Source organism: Mobula hypostoma, chromosome 8 (genome assembly GCF_963921235.1).
Source record: "Mobula hypostoma chromosome 8, sMobHyp1.1, whole genome shotgun sequence".
NCBI lineage: Eukaryota > Metazoa > Chordata > Chondrichthyes > Myliobatiformes > Myliobatidae > Mobula > Mobula hypostoma.
The window spans coordinates 4372161-4387588 of record NC_086104.1 but is presented as its reverse complement, the minus strand read 5'-3'; the positions used below and the strand labels follow the sequence as shown (position 1 = coordinate 4387588).

General features: G+C 44.2%; 2 protein-coding genes across 2 annotated transcripts in view; one reads left to right on the top strand and one right to left on the bottom strand.

Annotated features, from left to right (window-relative positions):
- The window catches only part of LOC134350038 (uncharacterized), a 323883-nt gene that overhangs the window by 146950 nt on the left and 161505 nt on the right, over window positions 1-15428 (top strand). The gene's annotated exons all lie outside the window — the stretch shown is intronic.
- The window catches only part of LOC134350037 (uncharacterized), a 61769-nt gene that overhangs the window by 44613 nt on the left and 1728 nt on the right, over window positions 1-15428 (bottom strand). The window lies entirely within an intron of this gene.

Sequence of the window (15428 nt, the reverse complement as noted above, 5' to 3'; positions counted from 1 at the left end):
AGCAGTTAGGGCAGTTGAGTGCTCCGTTTGCTGTATGTGGGAAGTCAGAGCGAGCACAATCGTCCCTGATGACTACACATGCGAAAGGTGCATCCAGCTGCAGCTCCTGACAAACCGAGTTAGGGAACTGGATGAACTTTGGATCATTCGTGAGGCTGAAGTAGAAATAGAGAGGAGTTACAGGGAAATAGTCACCCCTAAGAGTCAGAAGACAGATAGCTGGGTGACTATCAGGAGAGGGAAGGGGAGTAGACAGAATGAGCAGAGCACCCCTGTGGCCGTTCCCACCAATAATAAGTATATCATTTTGGATACTGTTGATGGGGACGACCTACCAGGGACAAGTTGCTGTGGTGGTGTCTCTGGCACCGAGATGGGACCCTCAGCTCAGAAGGAAAGGAGGGAAAAGAGGAGAACAGTAGTGACAGGGGATTCGATAGTTAGGGGGACAGATAAGAGGTTCTGTGGGAGAGATCGAGAATCCCGGATGGTCTGTTGCCTCCCTGGTGCCAGGGTTCACGATATCTTGGATCAAGTTCTCGGTATTCTCAAGAGGGAGGGTGAGCAGCCAGATGTTGTGGTCCATGTTGGGACCAATGATATGGGTAGGTAGAGTGAGGAGGTCCTGAAAGGAGAGTTTAGGGAGTTAGGAGCCAAGTTAAAGGACAGGACCTCCAGGATAGCAATCTCAGGATTGCTACCAGTGCCACATGCAGGTGGGTTTAGAAATAGTAAGATAGTGCAGATCAACACATGGCTGAAGGCATGGTGCAGGAGGGAGGGCTTCAGATTTATATATAATTGGGCAATTTTCAAGGGAAGGTGGGACCTGATCCAGCAGGACAGTCTACATCTGAACTGAAGGGGTACAAATATTCTTGCAGGTAGGTTTGCTAGGGAGGCTTCCGTGGATTTAGACTAGATAGGAGAGGGGAGGGGAACCAAAGTGTAGGAACAGATGCAGGGAAGAAGGAAGAAAAAGAAAACAGTAAAATTGTTTGCACAGTTAGTGATAAACAGAGATTAAGAGGTGGAAAATTTCTTAAATGCATTTATTTTAATGCTAGGAGCATTGTAAGAAAGGTGGATGAGCTTAAAGCATAGATTGATACCTGGAAGTATGATGTGGTAGCTATTAGTGAAACATGGTTACAGGAGGGGTGTGATTGGCAACTAAATATTCCTGGATTTAATTGCATCAGGTGTGATAGAGTTGGAGGGACAAGAGGGGGAGGGGCTGCATTGCTTGTCAGAGAAAATATTACAGCGGTTCTCTGGCAGAATAGATTAGAGGGCTCATCTAGGGAAGCTATTTGGGTGGAATTGAGGAATGGGAAAGGTGCAGTAACTCTTATGGGGGTGTATTATAGACCACCAAATGGGGAGCGGGAATTGGAGGAGCAAATTTGTAAGGAGATAGCAGATATTAGTAGTAGGCACAAGGCTGTGATTGTGGGAGATTTTAATTTTCCACATATAGACTGGAAAGCCCATACTGTAAAAGGGTTGGATGGTTTGGAGATGGTCAAATCTGTGCAAGATAGTTTTTTGCTGCAATACACAGAGGTACCAACTAGAGAAGGGGCAGTGTTGGATCTCCTGTTAGAGAATGAGATAGGGCAGGTGATGGAGGTATGTGTTGGGGAGAACTTTGGGTCCAGTGATCACAATACCATTAGTTTCAATATAATTATGGAGAAGGATAGGACTGGACCCAGGGTTGAGATTTTTGATTGGAGAAAGGCTAACTTTGAGGAGAGGTGAAAGGATTTAGAAGGAGTGGATTGGGACAGTTTATTTTATAGGAGGATGGTATAGAGAAACAGAGATCATTTAAAGGTGAAATTTTGAGAGTACAGAATCTTTATGTTCCTGTTAGGTTGAAAGGTAAGGTTAAAAGTTTGAGTGAGCCATGGTTTCCAAGGGATATTGGAAACTTGGGTCGGAAAAAAAAGAGAGATCTACAATAAATATAAACAGCATGGAGTAAATGAGGTGCTCGAGGAATATAAAGAATGTAAAAAGAATCTTAAGAAAGAAATTAGAAAAGCTAAAAGAAGATATGAGGTTGCTTTGGCAAGTAAGGTGAAAATAAATCCCAAAGGTTTCTACCGTTATATAAATAGCAAAAGGATAGTGAGGGACAAAATTGGTCCCTTAGAGAATCAGAGTGGACGGCTATGTGTGGAGTCAAAAGAGATGGGGCAGATTCTTAACAATTTCTTTTCTTCGGTATTCATTAGGTCATAGTCATGGTCATAGTCATAGTAATACTTTATTGATCCTGGGGGAAACTGGTTTTCATTACAGTTGCACCATAAAGAATTAAATAATAATAAAACCATAAAAAGTTAAATAGTAATATGTAAATCATGCCAGGAAATAAATCCAAGACCAGCCTATTGGCTCAGGGTGTCTGACCCTCCAAGGGAGGAGAAGGATGTCTTCTAAGGAGAAGGATATTGAATTGCGTAAGATAAGGGAATCGGGTAGGGAAGTTATGGAAACTATGATGATTAAAGAAGCGGTATTACTGGAGCTTTTAAGGAATATAAAAGTGGATAACATGAGGCTACTTAACAAGATAAGAGCCCATGGAATTACGGGAAAGTTACATACGTGGATAGAGCATAGGCTGATTGGTAGGTAACAGAGAGTGGGAATAAAGGGATCCTATTGGTTGGCTGCCAGTTACCGGTGGTGTTCCACAGGGGTCCGTGTTGGGGCCACTTCTTTTTACATTGTACATCAACAATTTGGATTATGGAATAGATTGCTTTGTGGGTAAGTTTGGTGATGATACGTAGATGGGTGGAGGGGCCGGTAGTGCTGAGGAAATAGAGAGTCTGCAGAGAGACTTGGATAGATTGGAAGAATGGGCAGAGAAGTGGCAAATGAAGTACAATGTTGGAAAGTGTATGGTTATACACTTTGGCAGAAAAAAAATAAAAGGGAAGACTATTATTTAAATGGGGAAAGAATTCAAAGTTCTGAGATGCAACGGGACTTGGGAGTCCTCATACAGGATACCCTTAAAGTTAACCTCCAGGTTGAGTCACTAGTGAAGAAGGCGAATGCAATGTTGGCATTCATTTCTAGAGGAATAGAGTATAGGAGCAGGGATGTGATGTTGAGGCTCTATAAGGCGCTGGTGAGACCTCACTTGGAGTACTGTGGGCAGTTTTGGTCTCCTTATTTAAGAAAGGATGTGCTGACGTTGGAGAGGGTACAGAGAAGATTCACTAGAATGATTCCGGGAATGAGAGGGTTAATATATGAGGAACGTTTGTCCGCTCTTGGACTGTATTCCTTGGAGTTTAGAAGAATGAGGGGAGACCTCATAGAAACATTTGGAATGTTGAAAGGCATGGACAGAGTGGATGTGACAAAGTTGTTTCCCATGATGGGGGAGTCTAGTACGAGAGGGCATGACTTAAGGATTGAAGGGCGGCCTTTCAGAACAGAAATGCGAAGAAATTTTTTTAGTCAGAGGGTGGTGAATCTATGGAATTTGTTGCCACGGGCAGCAGTGGAGGCCAAGTCATTGGGTGTATTTAAGGCAGAGATTGATAGGTATCTGAGTAGCCAGGGCATCAAAGGTTATGGTGAGAAGGCAGGGGAGTGGGACTAAATGGGAGAATGGATCAGCTCATGATAAAATGGTGGAGCAGACTCGATGGGCCGAATGGCCGACTTCTGCTCCTTTGTCTTATGGTCTTATGGATAAGTTTCCGGGTCCTGACAATAAAGGCTGTAGTAAATCTAGTCAAGAAGAAAAGAAAAGCTTACGAAAGGTTCAGAGAGCTAGGTAATGTTAGAGATCTAGAAGATTATAAGGCTAACAGGGAGGAGTTTAAGAAGGAATTTAGGAAAGCCAGAAGGGGCTATGAGAAGGCCTTGGCGGGCAGGATTAAGGAAAACCCCAAAGCATTCTACAAGTATGTGAAGAGCAAGAGGATCAGACGTGAAAGAATAGGACCTATCAAGTGTGACAGTGGGAAAGTGTGTATGGAACCGGAGGAAATAGTAGAGGTAATTAATGAATACTTTGCTTCAGTATTCACTACGGAAAATGATCTTGGTGATTGTAGTGATGACTTGCAGCGGACTAAAAAGTTTGAGCATGTAGATATTAAGATAGATGATGTGCTGGAGCTTTTGGAAAGCATGAAGTCAAGTAAGTCGCCTGGACCGGATGAGATGTACCCCAGGGTAATGTGGGAGGCGAGGGAGGGGATTGTGCGTGGGAGGGGGGAGCTGGGGTTGGTCTTTGGGGTTGTCACGTTTAACTGTCGTTCATTCTTTGGGGCACTTCTCTGTATTCCTGGACACAAAATACTCTGCAGATGCTGGGGTCTAAGCAACACTCACAACACGCTGGAGGAACTCAGCAGGTCGGGCAGCATCCGTGGAAATGATGAGTCGACATTTCGGGCCAGAACTCTTCTCAGGACTGAAGAGGGAAGGGACAGAGGCCCTATAAAGGTGGGGGGAGGGTGGGAAGGAGAAGACTGGTAGGTTCCAGGTGAAAAACCAGTAAAGGGAAAGATAAAGGGGTAGGGGAGGAGAAGCAGGGAGGTGATAGGTAGGAAAGGTGAAGAAGGAATAGGTGAAAACACAATGGGTAGTAGAAGGAGGTGGAACATTGAGGGAGGTGATAGGCAGCTGGGGGAGGGGGCAGGGTGAAATAGGGATAGAGGAAGGGAGGGGGAGGGAATTACCGGAAGTTGGAAAATTCAATGTTCATACCAAGGGGCTGAAGACTACCTAGACGGTATATGAGGTGTTGCTCCTCCAACCCGAGTTTAGCCTCATCATGGCAGTAGAGGAGGCCATGTACGGACATATCTGAATGGGAGTGGGAAGCAGAGTTGAAGCAGGTGGCTACTGGGAGATCCTGTCTGTTGTGGCAGACAGAGCGGAGGTGCTCGACGAAGCGGTCCCCCAATCTGCGTCGGGTTTCACTGATGTAGAGGAGGCCACACCAGGAGCACCGGATGCAATAGGTGACCCCAACAGACTCAGAAGTGAAGTGTTGCCTCACCTGGAAGGACTGTTTGGGGCCCTGAATGGTGGCAAGTGAGGAGGTGTAGGGACAGGTGTAGCACTTACGCTTACAGGGATAAGTGCCGGGTGGGAGATCCATGGGGAGGGACGTGTGGATCAAGGAGTCACGGAGGGAATGATTCCTGTGGAAAGCAGAAGAGTAGAGAGGGAAAGATGTGCTTAGTGTTGGGCTCCTGTTGAAGGTGGCGGAAGTTGCGGAGGATAATGTGCTGGATCTGGAGGCTGGTGGGGTGGTAGGTGAGGACAAGGGCAACTCTGTCCCTGTAGTGGTGGCGGGAGGATGGGGTGAGGGCTGAAGTGTGGGAAATAGAGGAGATGCGGGTGAGGGCATCATTAATGACAACAGAAGGGAAACCACGATCCCTAAAGAAAGAGGACATTTGAGATGTCCTGGAACGTAAAACCTCATCCTGGGAGCAGATACAGTGGAGACGGAGGAACTGGGAATAGGGAATAGCATTTTTGCATGTGGCGGGGTGGGAAGAGGTATAGTCGAGGTAGTTATGAGAGTCAGTGGGCTTGTAGATGTCAGTGGACAGTCTGTCTCCAGAGATGGAGACTGAGGGATCGAGAAAGGGGAGAGAAGTGTCTCAGATAGACCAAGTGAATTTGAGGGCTGGGTGGAAGTTTGAAGTAAAGTCGATGAAATTGATGGGCTCAGCATGGGTGGAGGAAGCAGCCTCCTACACCTACACCTACACTTACAGCTCCTCTCTTGCCACCATTCAGGGCCCCAAATAGTCCTTCCAGGTGAGGCAACACTTCACTTGTGAGTCTGTTGGGGTCATCTATTGCATCCGGTGCTCCCGGTGCGGCCTCCTCTACATCGGTGAAACCCAACGCAGATGGGGGGACCGTTTCGTCGAGCACCTCCACAACAGACAGGATCTCCCAGTAGCCACCCACTTCAACTCTGCTTCCCATTCCCATTCAGATATGTCCATACATGGCCTCCTCTACTGCCATGATGAGGCTAAACTCAGGTTGGAGGAGCAACACCTCATATACTGTCTAGGAAGTCTCCAGCCCCTTGGTATGAACATAGAATTCCCCAACTTCCGGTAATTCCCTCCCCCTCCCTTCCCCTATCCCTATTTCACTCTGCCCCCTCTCCCAGCTGCCTCTCACCTCCCTCATGGTTCCGCCTCCTTCTACTACCTATTGTGTTTTCCCCTATTCCTTCTTCACCTTTCCTGCCTATCACCTCCCTGCTTCCTCTCCCCCACCCCTTTATCTTTCCCCTTACTGGTTTTTCACCTGGAACCTACCAGCCTTCTCCTTCCCACCCTCCTCCCACCTTCTTTATAGGGCCTCTGCCCCTTCCCCCTACAGTCCTGACGAAGGGTTCCGGCCCGAACGTCGACTCATCGTTTCCACGGATGCTGCCCGACCTGCTTAGTTCCTCCAGCGTGTTGTGTGTGTCTGTATTCCTGGATATTTGCGAAGAAAAAGCATTTCAGGATGTATACTGTATACATTTCTCTGACCTTAAATTGGACTTTTAAATGTTTGAACCTTTGAGGCTGAATTTGAAGAATTGGGTGCAATGCCTACCTACCTGCAGGAAAGATATAAGATTGAAAGGCTGCAGTGAATATTTACAAGGATACTTGATGATCTGAGTTATAGTGGAAGATTGAATCATTTCGGACGTTTTTTTCACTGGAGTGTAGGAGAATGAGGGGAGATTGGATAGAGGTATACAGACTTATGAGGGGTTTAGGTAGGGTGAATGCATACAGGCCTTTTCACTTCAGGTTGACTGTGTCTGGAACTCGAGGTCACAGGTTCAGAGTGAAAGGTGAAATATTCAAGGGGAACTTGAGGGGGAGGTTCTTCACTGAGAGGGTGGTGACTGTGTGGAAGTGGTGGATATAGGTTCAATTGTAACATTTAAGGGAAGTTTGAATATGTACATGGATGACAGGGTTATGGAGGGATATGGTCCAGGTGCAGGTAAATGGGACTAGGTACAAGTTCAGGTTGGTATGGAACTGATGTGCATAACAGCCTGTTTCTCCGCTATAGTACGCTGTGATTCTATGACCCTTGAACATAAAATGTATGAAGAAGATGTGGTCATTTGACTTTATTATATCTTTTAAGATTCTTTTCAATAAGTTTCATCTTCTGTAGTTTTGACCACTTGATTGATCATTGTAACCTGCACTGCCAATGCTCCCTCCTTACTCAGTAGTATCTGCAAACCTGGGTGAGCATCATCAGGTTTTCTGTGTGAACCATGAACCCGGTTTCTCTCTGCTCTGTTGCTCTCTGACCTGCTGAATGCTTGGTGCGTTTTGGCTTTTCGTTCAGGTTTGCAACAACTGCAGTATTTTATATGCAACTCCTTCCTGCATATGGTGTCTAACATACATGTGAGAAGTTGGGACCCAGAGGTTTACCTCCTGACACACATTGCCATCATTGGACCCTCTCTCTTTCTTGTTTCTTAAACCATCTTTCAAATTTACCTAGATTTTCTGTGCTGACACCTGTGGAACTTGGTGAAACCTTTCCAAAATTCGAAGTTCAAGGTAAAATTTATTACCAGAGTGCAAACTTCCGCAGCAAATCTATAGAAAAGTAACTATGGACAGGATCAATGAAAGAGCAAGAGTTGAAGACAACAATGTGTGCAAATGCAAATATAAATAAATAGCAATAAATACCAAGGTAAAGAGTCATGAAAGTGAAATCATTGGTTCTGAGATCACTGGAAATAGAATGAGTGTAGTTATCATTTGTTCAAGAGCCTGATGGTCGAGGGGTAGGAGCTGTTCTTGACTCTGTTGGTGTGAGTCCTGAGACAATTGTACCTTCTTGTACCTTTTACCTGATGGCAGCAGCGTGAAAAGAGCATGGCCTGGGTGGTGAGGATCTTTGATGATGGATGCTGCTTTTCTGCGCCAACATTTCACGTAGATGTTCACAATGGTTGGTAAGGTTTTACACCTGATGTACTGGATCAAATTCACTACCTTTTGTAGGATTGTCCACTTAAAGGCATTGGCGTTCACATGCCTGGCCTTAATGCAGCCTGTCAGAACACTTTCCACCACATATAAGACCATAAGGTATAGGAGAAGAAGTAGGCTATTCAGCCCATCGAGTCTGCTCCACCATTCAATCATGGGCTGATCCAATTCTTCCAGTCATCCTCTCTCCCCTGCCTCCTCCCCATACCCTTTGATGCCCTGGCTAATCAAGAACCTATCTATCTCTGCCTTAAATGCACCCAATGACTTGGCCTCCACAGCCACTTGTGGCAACAAATTCCACAGATTTACCACCCTCTGACTAAAGTAATTTCTCCACATTTCTGTTCTAAATGGACGTCCTTCAATCCTGAATTCATGCCTTCGTGTCCTAGACTTCCCTACAATGGGAAATAATTTTGCCGTATCAAATCTGTTCAGGCCTTTTAACATTCGGAATGTTTCTATGGGATCCCCCCTCGTTCTCCCGAACTCCAGGAAATACAGCCCAGGAGTTGCCAGATGCTCCTCATACGCTAACCCTTTCATTCCTGGAATGAGTCTCGTATCTGTGGAAATTTGTCAAGGATTTTGATGACATGCCGAATCTCAGCAACTCCTCAGGAAGTTAAGGTACTGTCATGCTTTCTTTACAATTGCATTTATATGATGGTACAGGACAGGTCCTCTGAGACAGTGTCACCAAGGAATTTAAAGCCACTGAGCCTCTCCACCTCTGATCCTCTGAGTGGATTTCTCTGATAGTCTACAATCCCTCCCCGTGGTCTTGCTGACGTTGAGTGAGAGATTGCTGTTGTGACACCACTCAGCCGGATTTTCAGTGTCCTGCCTGTATACCATTCATCAGCCACTTTGACTCTGCCTACAGCTCTGGTGTCAGCAGCAAACTTGAATCTGGTACTGGGGCTGTACAGTCATAGGTGTAAAGCAGGTAGATCAGCGGGAGTAAAACCTTTGTTTATCATGCTGAATAGGAATTGTAGAAGATTATACTTCAGTGTCTGAACTCAGTGTGAACCAAGAAAATCCCAACAGTTCAGAGTTTTTAAACCACAAATTCAGATTCATGTGACTCATTAAATCGTTCAGTACAGAAACAAGACCTTTGGCTCAACTTGTTCACTCAGACTGTGTTGCCCAGCATGCATTTGGCCCATAGACTGCGAACCCTCTGCTGTTCATGTACTTATCTAGATTGCTTCACGTTGCTAATGTTTCAAAATTTCAAAGTATATTTAATTATCAAAGTATGTATGCATTATATAACGTTGAGATTCATCTCCTAACAGGCAACCACAAAACAAAGATACTCAAAACCAACCCAATATATATGAAAAAAGACAACATGCAGAGAATAAAAAAACTACATCATGTCCATTAAGGTTAAAGGAATAAAATAAGAAATAAAAAAGACCATTGAACACCCAATGTGCAAAGAAACAAAACGTCATGCAAACAGTAACTACAAACAGAAACAATAATATTCTCCCAGGCAGATTTGCTAGAATTTTTGGGAGTGGTTTAAACTAACATGGCAGGGGGATGGGAATCAGTATGGTAGAGCTGAGGATGAGCCAGCAGGTTTACAAGTAGATGACGGGTGTAACAGGAATGTAAGGAAGGACAAGCCAATGATTGGGTACAGATGCAGAAAGAACAAAGAATTAAGATGTCACACAGAGGCAAAATTCAAAAGGGCAAAGAATGCAGGACCGAAGGTGCTGTATTTAAATGAGCATAGCATTTGGAATACAGTGAATGAACTCGTGGCACAATTAGAGATTGGTCGGTGTGGCATTCTGGGCTGAGTTGTGGCTGAAAGAAGGCCATTAGTTGGGAGCTTAACATCAAAGGATATACTTTGTATCAAAACGACAGGCAGATGGTGGTGTGACTCTGTCGGTAAGAGATGGAATACATATTTAGAAACAGGTGACATTGCATAAAAAATGTTGCATCTTTGAGTGTGGAGTTAAGAAACCGCAAGGATGTTAAAACCAGTACAGGAATAATATATAGGCCTCCAAATAGTAGCCAAGATGTGGGGGTGATATTGCAAAGGGCGCTGGAAAAGGCACATAATAAGAGTAATGACACAACTGCAATGGGGGACTTCAATATGCAAGTAGATTGAGAAAATCAGGCTGGGGTCGTATCTCAGGAGAGGGAATTTGTTGAATGCTGACGAGATGGCTTTTTAGTGCATCTTGTGGTTGATCCTACTCGGGGAAAGGCAATCTTAGATTGGAAGTTGTGTAATAACCCATATACTATTAGGGAGCTTAATGTAAAGAAATGCTTAGGAGGAGGTGATCTTAATATGAGTGAACTCATACTGCAGTTTAAGAGGGAGAAGCATAAGTCACATGTATCAGTATCACAATGGAATTAAATAGAATTACAGAGACTTGAGAGAGGAGCTTGCCCAGGTGGATTGGAGGAGGATACTGCCAGGGACGACGGCAGAACAGAGATGGCTGAAGTTTCTGGGGACAGTTCACAAGGTGCAGGATAGCTATGTTCCTCAGAAGAAGTTGTTCACAAATGGCAGGGATAGGCAACCATGACTGGCAAGGGAAGTTAAGGACTGCATAAAAGCCAAGGAGAGAGCATATAAGTGGCAAAAGTGAGTGGGAAGTTGGATAATTCAATGTAGGAGACACTACCATTGTGCCAGAAGTCTGTGACTGTCAGGGAGCAGGAGTGAGTGCCATTGCTATTACAAAGGAAAAAGTGGTAGGCAAACTCAAAGCTCTTAAGGTGGATAAGCCATCTGGACCAGATGGACTACATGTCAGAGTCCTGAAACAGGTTGCTGAAGAGGTAATGGATGTATGGTCCTGCAGACTGGAAGATTGCAAATACCTCTCCACTCTTTAAGAAGGGAGGAAGGCAAAAGAAAGGAATTTTTAGGCCAATTAGCCTAACTTCAGTGGTTAAGAAATTGTTGGAGTCCATTATGAGGTCTTCTATCAAGGTTCTGGTGTACTTGTAGACTAATGAAGAAACAAGTCAAAGCCGGCATGGTTTCTGTGAAAAGAGATCTTGCCGGACAAATCTGTTAGAGATTTTTGAGGAAGTAACAAGCAGGGTGGACAAAGGAGAAGCAGTTGATGTCATTTACTTGGATTTTCAGAAGGCATTCGATAAGGTGCCACACATGAGGTTACTAAACAAGATAAAATCCTGTGGCATTACTACTGGCATGGATAGTGGAATGGCTGACAGGCAGGAGGCAGTGAGTGGGAATAAAATGGGCCTTTTCTAGTTGGCTGCCAGTGTCTAGTGGTGTTCCTTAGGGGTCAGTATTGGGACCGCTAATTTTCACATTATTTGTCTATAATTTGGATGGTGGAATTGATGGCTGTGTGGAAAAGTTTTCAGATGATACAAAGATAGGTGGAGGGGTAGGTAATGCTGAGGAAACAATGCAATTGCAGCAGGACTTAGACAAGTTGGAAGGATGAGCAAATAAGGAGCAGATGGAATACAGTGGGGCAGGTGGAATATAGCGGAATCAAAGGTTATGGGGATAAGGCAGGAACTGGATACTGATAGTGGATGATTAGCCATGATCACAGTGAATGGCGGTGCTGGCTTAAAGGGCCAAGTGGCCTACTCCTGCACCTATTGTCTATTGTCTTTTGTCAGTATAACAATGCATTTTGGTAAAAAGAGCAATAGTGCAGAATTATCTAAATCAGCGGTCCCCAACCACCGGGCCGCAAAGCATGTGCTACCGGGCCACGAGGAAATGATATGATTTGGCGATATGAGTCAGTTGCACCTTTCCTCATTCCCTGTCACAGCCACTGTTGAACTTGAACGCATGCAAGGTCATTACCCGCGCGTCATCAATGTCAGCGCGGGAAGGAGATCAACTCCTCGAGCTTGCAAATGACGGCGGGCTGAAAAGTATGTTTGACATAATATCTCTGCCGGAATTCTGGATCAAAGTCAAGGCTAAATATCGTGAGGTAGCCACGAAAGCACTGAAAACGTTGCTTCCACTTCCAACATTTTTCTGTGAAGCGGAGTTTTCTGCAATGAATGCAATGAAAACTAAATTGCGGAATAGACTGGACATAAGGAACCCTGTTCGAGTATCGCTGTCTCCCATCACCCTTCGATAGGACCGTCTCGTTGCAGGGAAACAAGCCCAGGGCTCCCACTGATTCAGCGATATTGGTGTGTTGCAATGATTTTATATGTTCATACGGGGAAAATATGTGCTGTGTGTTTAATATCCAATCGTTACTTAAGATGTTATGATGCTATTGATTATAAGTGATTTATATAACCATATAGCAATTACAGCATGGAAAAGGGCCATCTCTGCCCTGCTAGTCCGTCCCGAAAGCTACTCTCACCTAGTCCCACCAACCTGCACTCAGCCCATAACCCTCCATTCCTTTCCTGTCCATATACCTATCCAATTTTTCTTTAACTGATAATATCGAACCTGCCTTTACCACTTCTGCTCGAAGTTCATTCAATACTTACTTCAAGCTCCCCTGTCCTCCCCTGATAATTGACTTATCACTATATTCATGCGTGGAAAATATGTGCTGTGTTTAACATTAAATTCGTTGGGTAAGCCCTTTTAGAAACAAAATTGATTGTATTAGCCACTTATCACCTAGATTCCATTCGTGATTAACAGCTCCCCCCCGAACAGAATCGCCAAAACCGATTTTTAGAAAAAAATCGGCAGGTACACGCATGCGCCAGTTGCGCATGCGTACACAGGTGCCCGCGCAAGGCTTCATGATCATTGTAGTCTTTCTCGGGGTAAACACAACATATTTGACTGCTACTCTTGTCCGTTGGCAACCCACCCCCCCCACTGGGTCAGCCAGTGCGCAAAAATATTGTCAATGTTAAACCAGTTCGCAGTGCAAAAGAGGCTGGGGACACCTGATCTAAATGGGGAGAAGGTTCAAACATCAGAGGTGCAGAGGGTCTTAGGAGTCCTCATGCAAGACTCCCAGAAGTTTAATTTACAGGTTGAGTCTGTGTTAAAGAAGACAAATGCAATGTTGGCATTTATTTCAAGGGGCATAGAATATAAAAGTAAGGAGATAATGTTGAGCCTTTATAAGACACTAGTCAGGCCAAAGTTGGAGTATTGTCAACAGTTTTGGACACCACATCTCAGAAAGGATATGTTGCCATTGACGAGAGTCCAGAAGAGGTTCACGAGAATGATATCGAGAATTATAGGGTTAAGATATGACGAGCGTTTGGCAGCTTTGGGTCTGTACTCACTGGAATTTAGAAGAACACATGGGGATCTCATTGAAACCTACTGAATCTTGAAAGGACTAGATTGGGTGGATGTTGAGATGATGTTTCCTTTGGTGGGGATATCCAGAGCTAGAGGGCACAACCTCAAAATTGAGTGATGATCTTTTAGAACAGATAAGGAGGAATTTTTTAGCCAGAGGGTAGTGTGAATCTACCACAGACTGCGGTGGAGTCCAAGTCCGTGGGGATATTTAAGACGGAAGTTCCAAGTATATGCAATCTGAATTGAATTGAATTGGCTTTATTACTTACATCCTTCATATACATGAGAAGTAAAAATCTTTACATTACGTCTTTCTAAATGTGCAATGTGCAATTTATAGTAATCTGTAATAAATAGTATGTACAACAGGATGGTCAATATAACATAGAAATACAATTGTATCAGTGTGAATTTATCAGTCTGATGGCCTGATAAAGCTGTCCCAGAGCCAGTTAGTCCTGGCTATTATGCTGTGGTACCATTTCCTGTGGTCCTGGGTATGACTCTAAACTGCAACCAGTGATGAGGCTCTGATTGGGGATTTTCAGAGCTTTGGGGAAAGTGGAGTTACCCCTTAGTCATTCACTGCTCCCAGGGCCGCTCTGACCTGGAACGGTAGCACCTGCAAGGGCTCCTGCTCAGGATATGTTGAAAGATTGGAGCGACTGGGGTTGTATACAGTGGAATTTAGAAGGATGAGAGGGGATCTGATTGAAACATGTAAGATTATTAAGGGATTGGACACGCTGGAGTCAGGAAACGTTCCCCGTATTTTTAAGGAGTCCAGAACCAGAGGCCACAGTTTAAGAATAAGGGGTAGACAATTTAGAATGGAGTTGAGGAAAAACTTTTTCACACAGAGGGTTGTGGTTCTGTGGAATGCTCTGTCTCAGAAGGCAGTGGAGGCCAATTCTCTGGATTCTTTCAAGAAAGAGTTAGATAAAGCTCTTAAAGTTAGTGGAATGAAGGGATATGGGGAGAGAGCAGGAACGGGGTACTGATTGTGGATGATCAGCCATGATCACAGTAAATGGTGCTGCTGGCTTGAAGGGCTGAATGGCCTACTCCTGCACCTATTGTCTATTGTCCATTGATCTGAGCGAAGGCCAATGGCAGATCCGCCAGGTTCAGTAACTGAACTTATGACGGAGAAGGCGGATGAGCTCGGACCTCAAATGTCAACGGCTATAGTACAGGCAGATGAACATTTGGGAAGAGAAATGGCGATTTCTTTAGTTCGCCCAATGGTAGGCAATAGCAAACCACTGTTGCTAGATACTAGGTTTCCTAGAATCTATTAGCCAAGAAAACCATGGTCAAACTCACAAAATGTATCCCACAACAACAGTGTCAAGAGAGTGTTCAAGAAAATTTTGAAGATGCTTCGGTCAGTAGAGTTGATTCTGGTCAGCAGGGGATTCCTGACTGTCATCAAGCTACTGCTCATGAAATTGAAGTAGCACAAAAGAAAATTATTGCCACTTGGAATGTAAGAACGCTATATAAAGCAGGAAAATTGAATAATGTGATAAATGAAATGGAAAGACCAAAGATGAACATCATGGGAATTAGCAAAGTTCATTGGATAGGTGCTGGAACATGTCAGAATAGAAATAAAACACTAATTTATTCTTGTGGAACATCCCATACTAATGGACTAGGAATTCTTATGGATGAAAACATGCCAAAAAGTGTTTTAGGACATTGGGCAATATCAGAAAGAGTGCTCCTTGTTAGATTCAGAGGACAACCATTTGATTTAGCAATTATACAGGTATATGCACCAGCATCAGATGGAACAAATGAAGATATAGATAAATTCAATGAAGAGCTTGAACAAGCAAAGAATGGATGCAAATTTCAAGATATTGTTATTGGCATGGGAGATCTAAATGCTAAAGTAGGACAACGTGCTAATGGAAATACCAGAGGAAAATTTGGACTAGGGAAAAGAAATGAAAGAGGTGAGAAATGGGTAGAATGGTGCAAGATGAATAAACAGCTCATTATGAATACCTACTTTAAAAACCATCCAAGATGCTTGTGGACCTGGAAAAGTCCAGGTGATAACA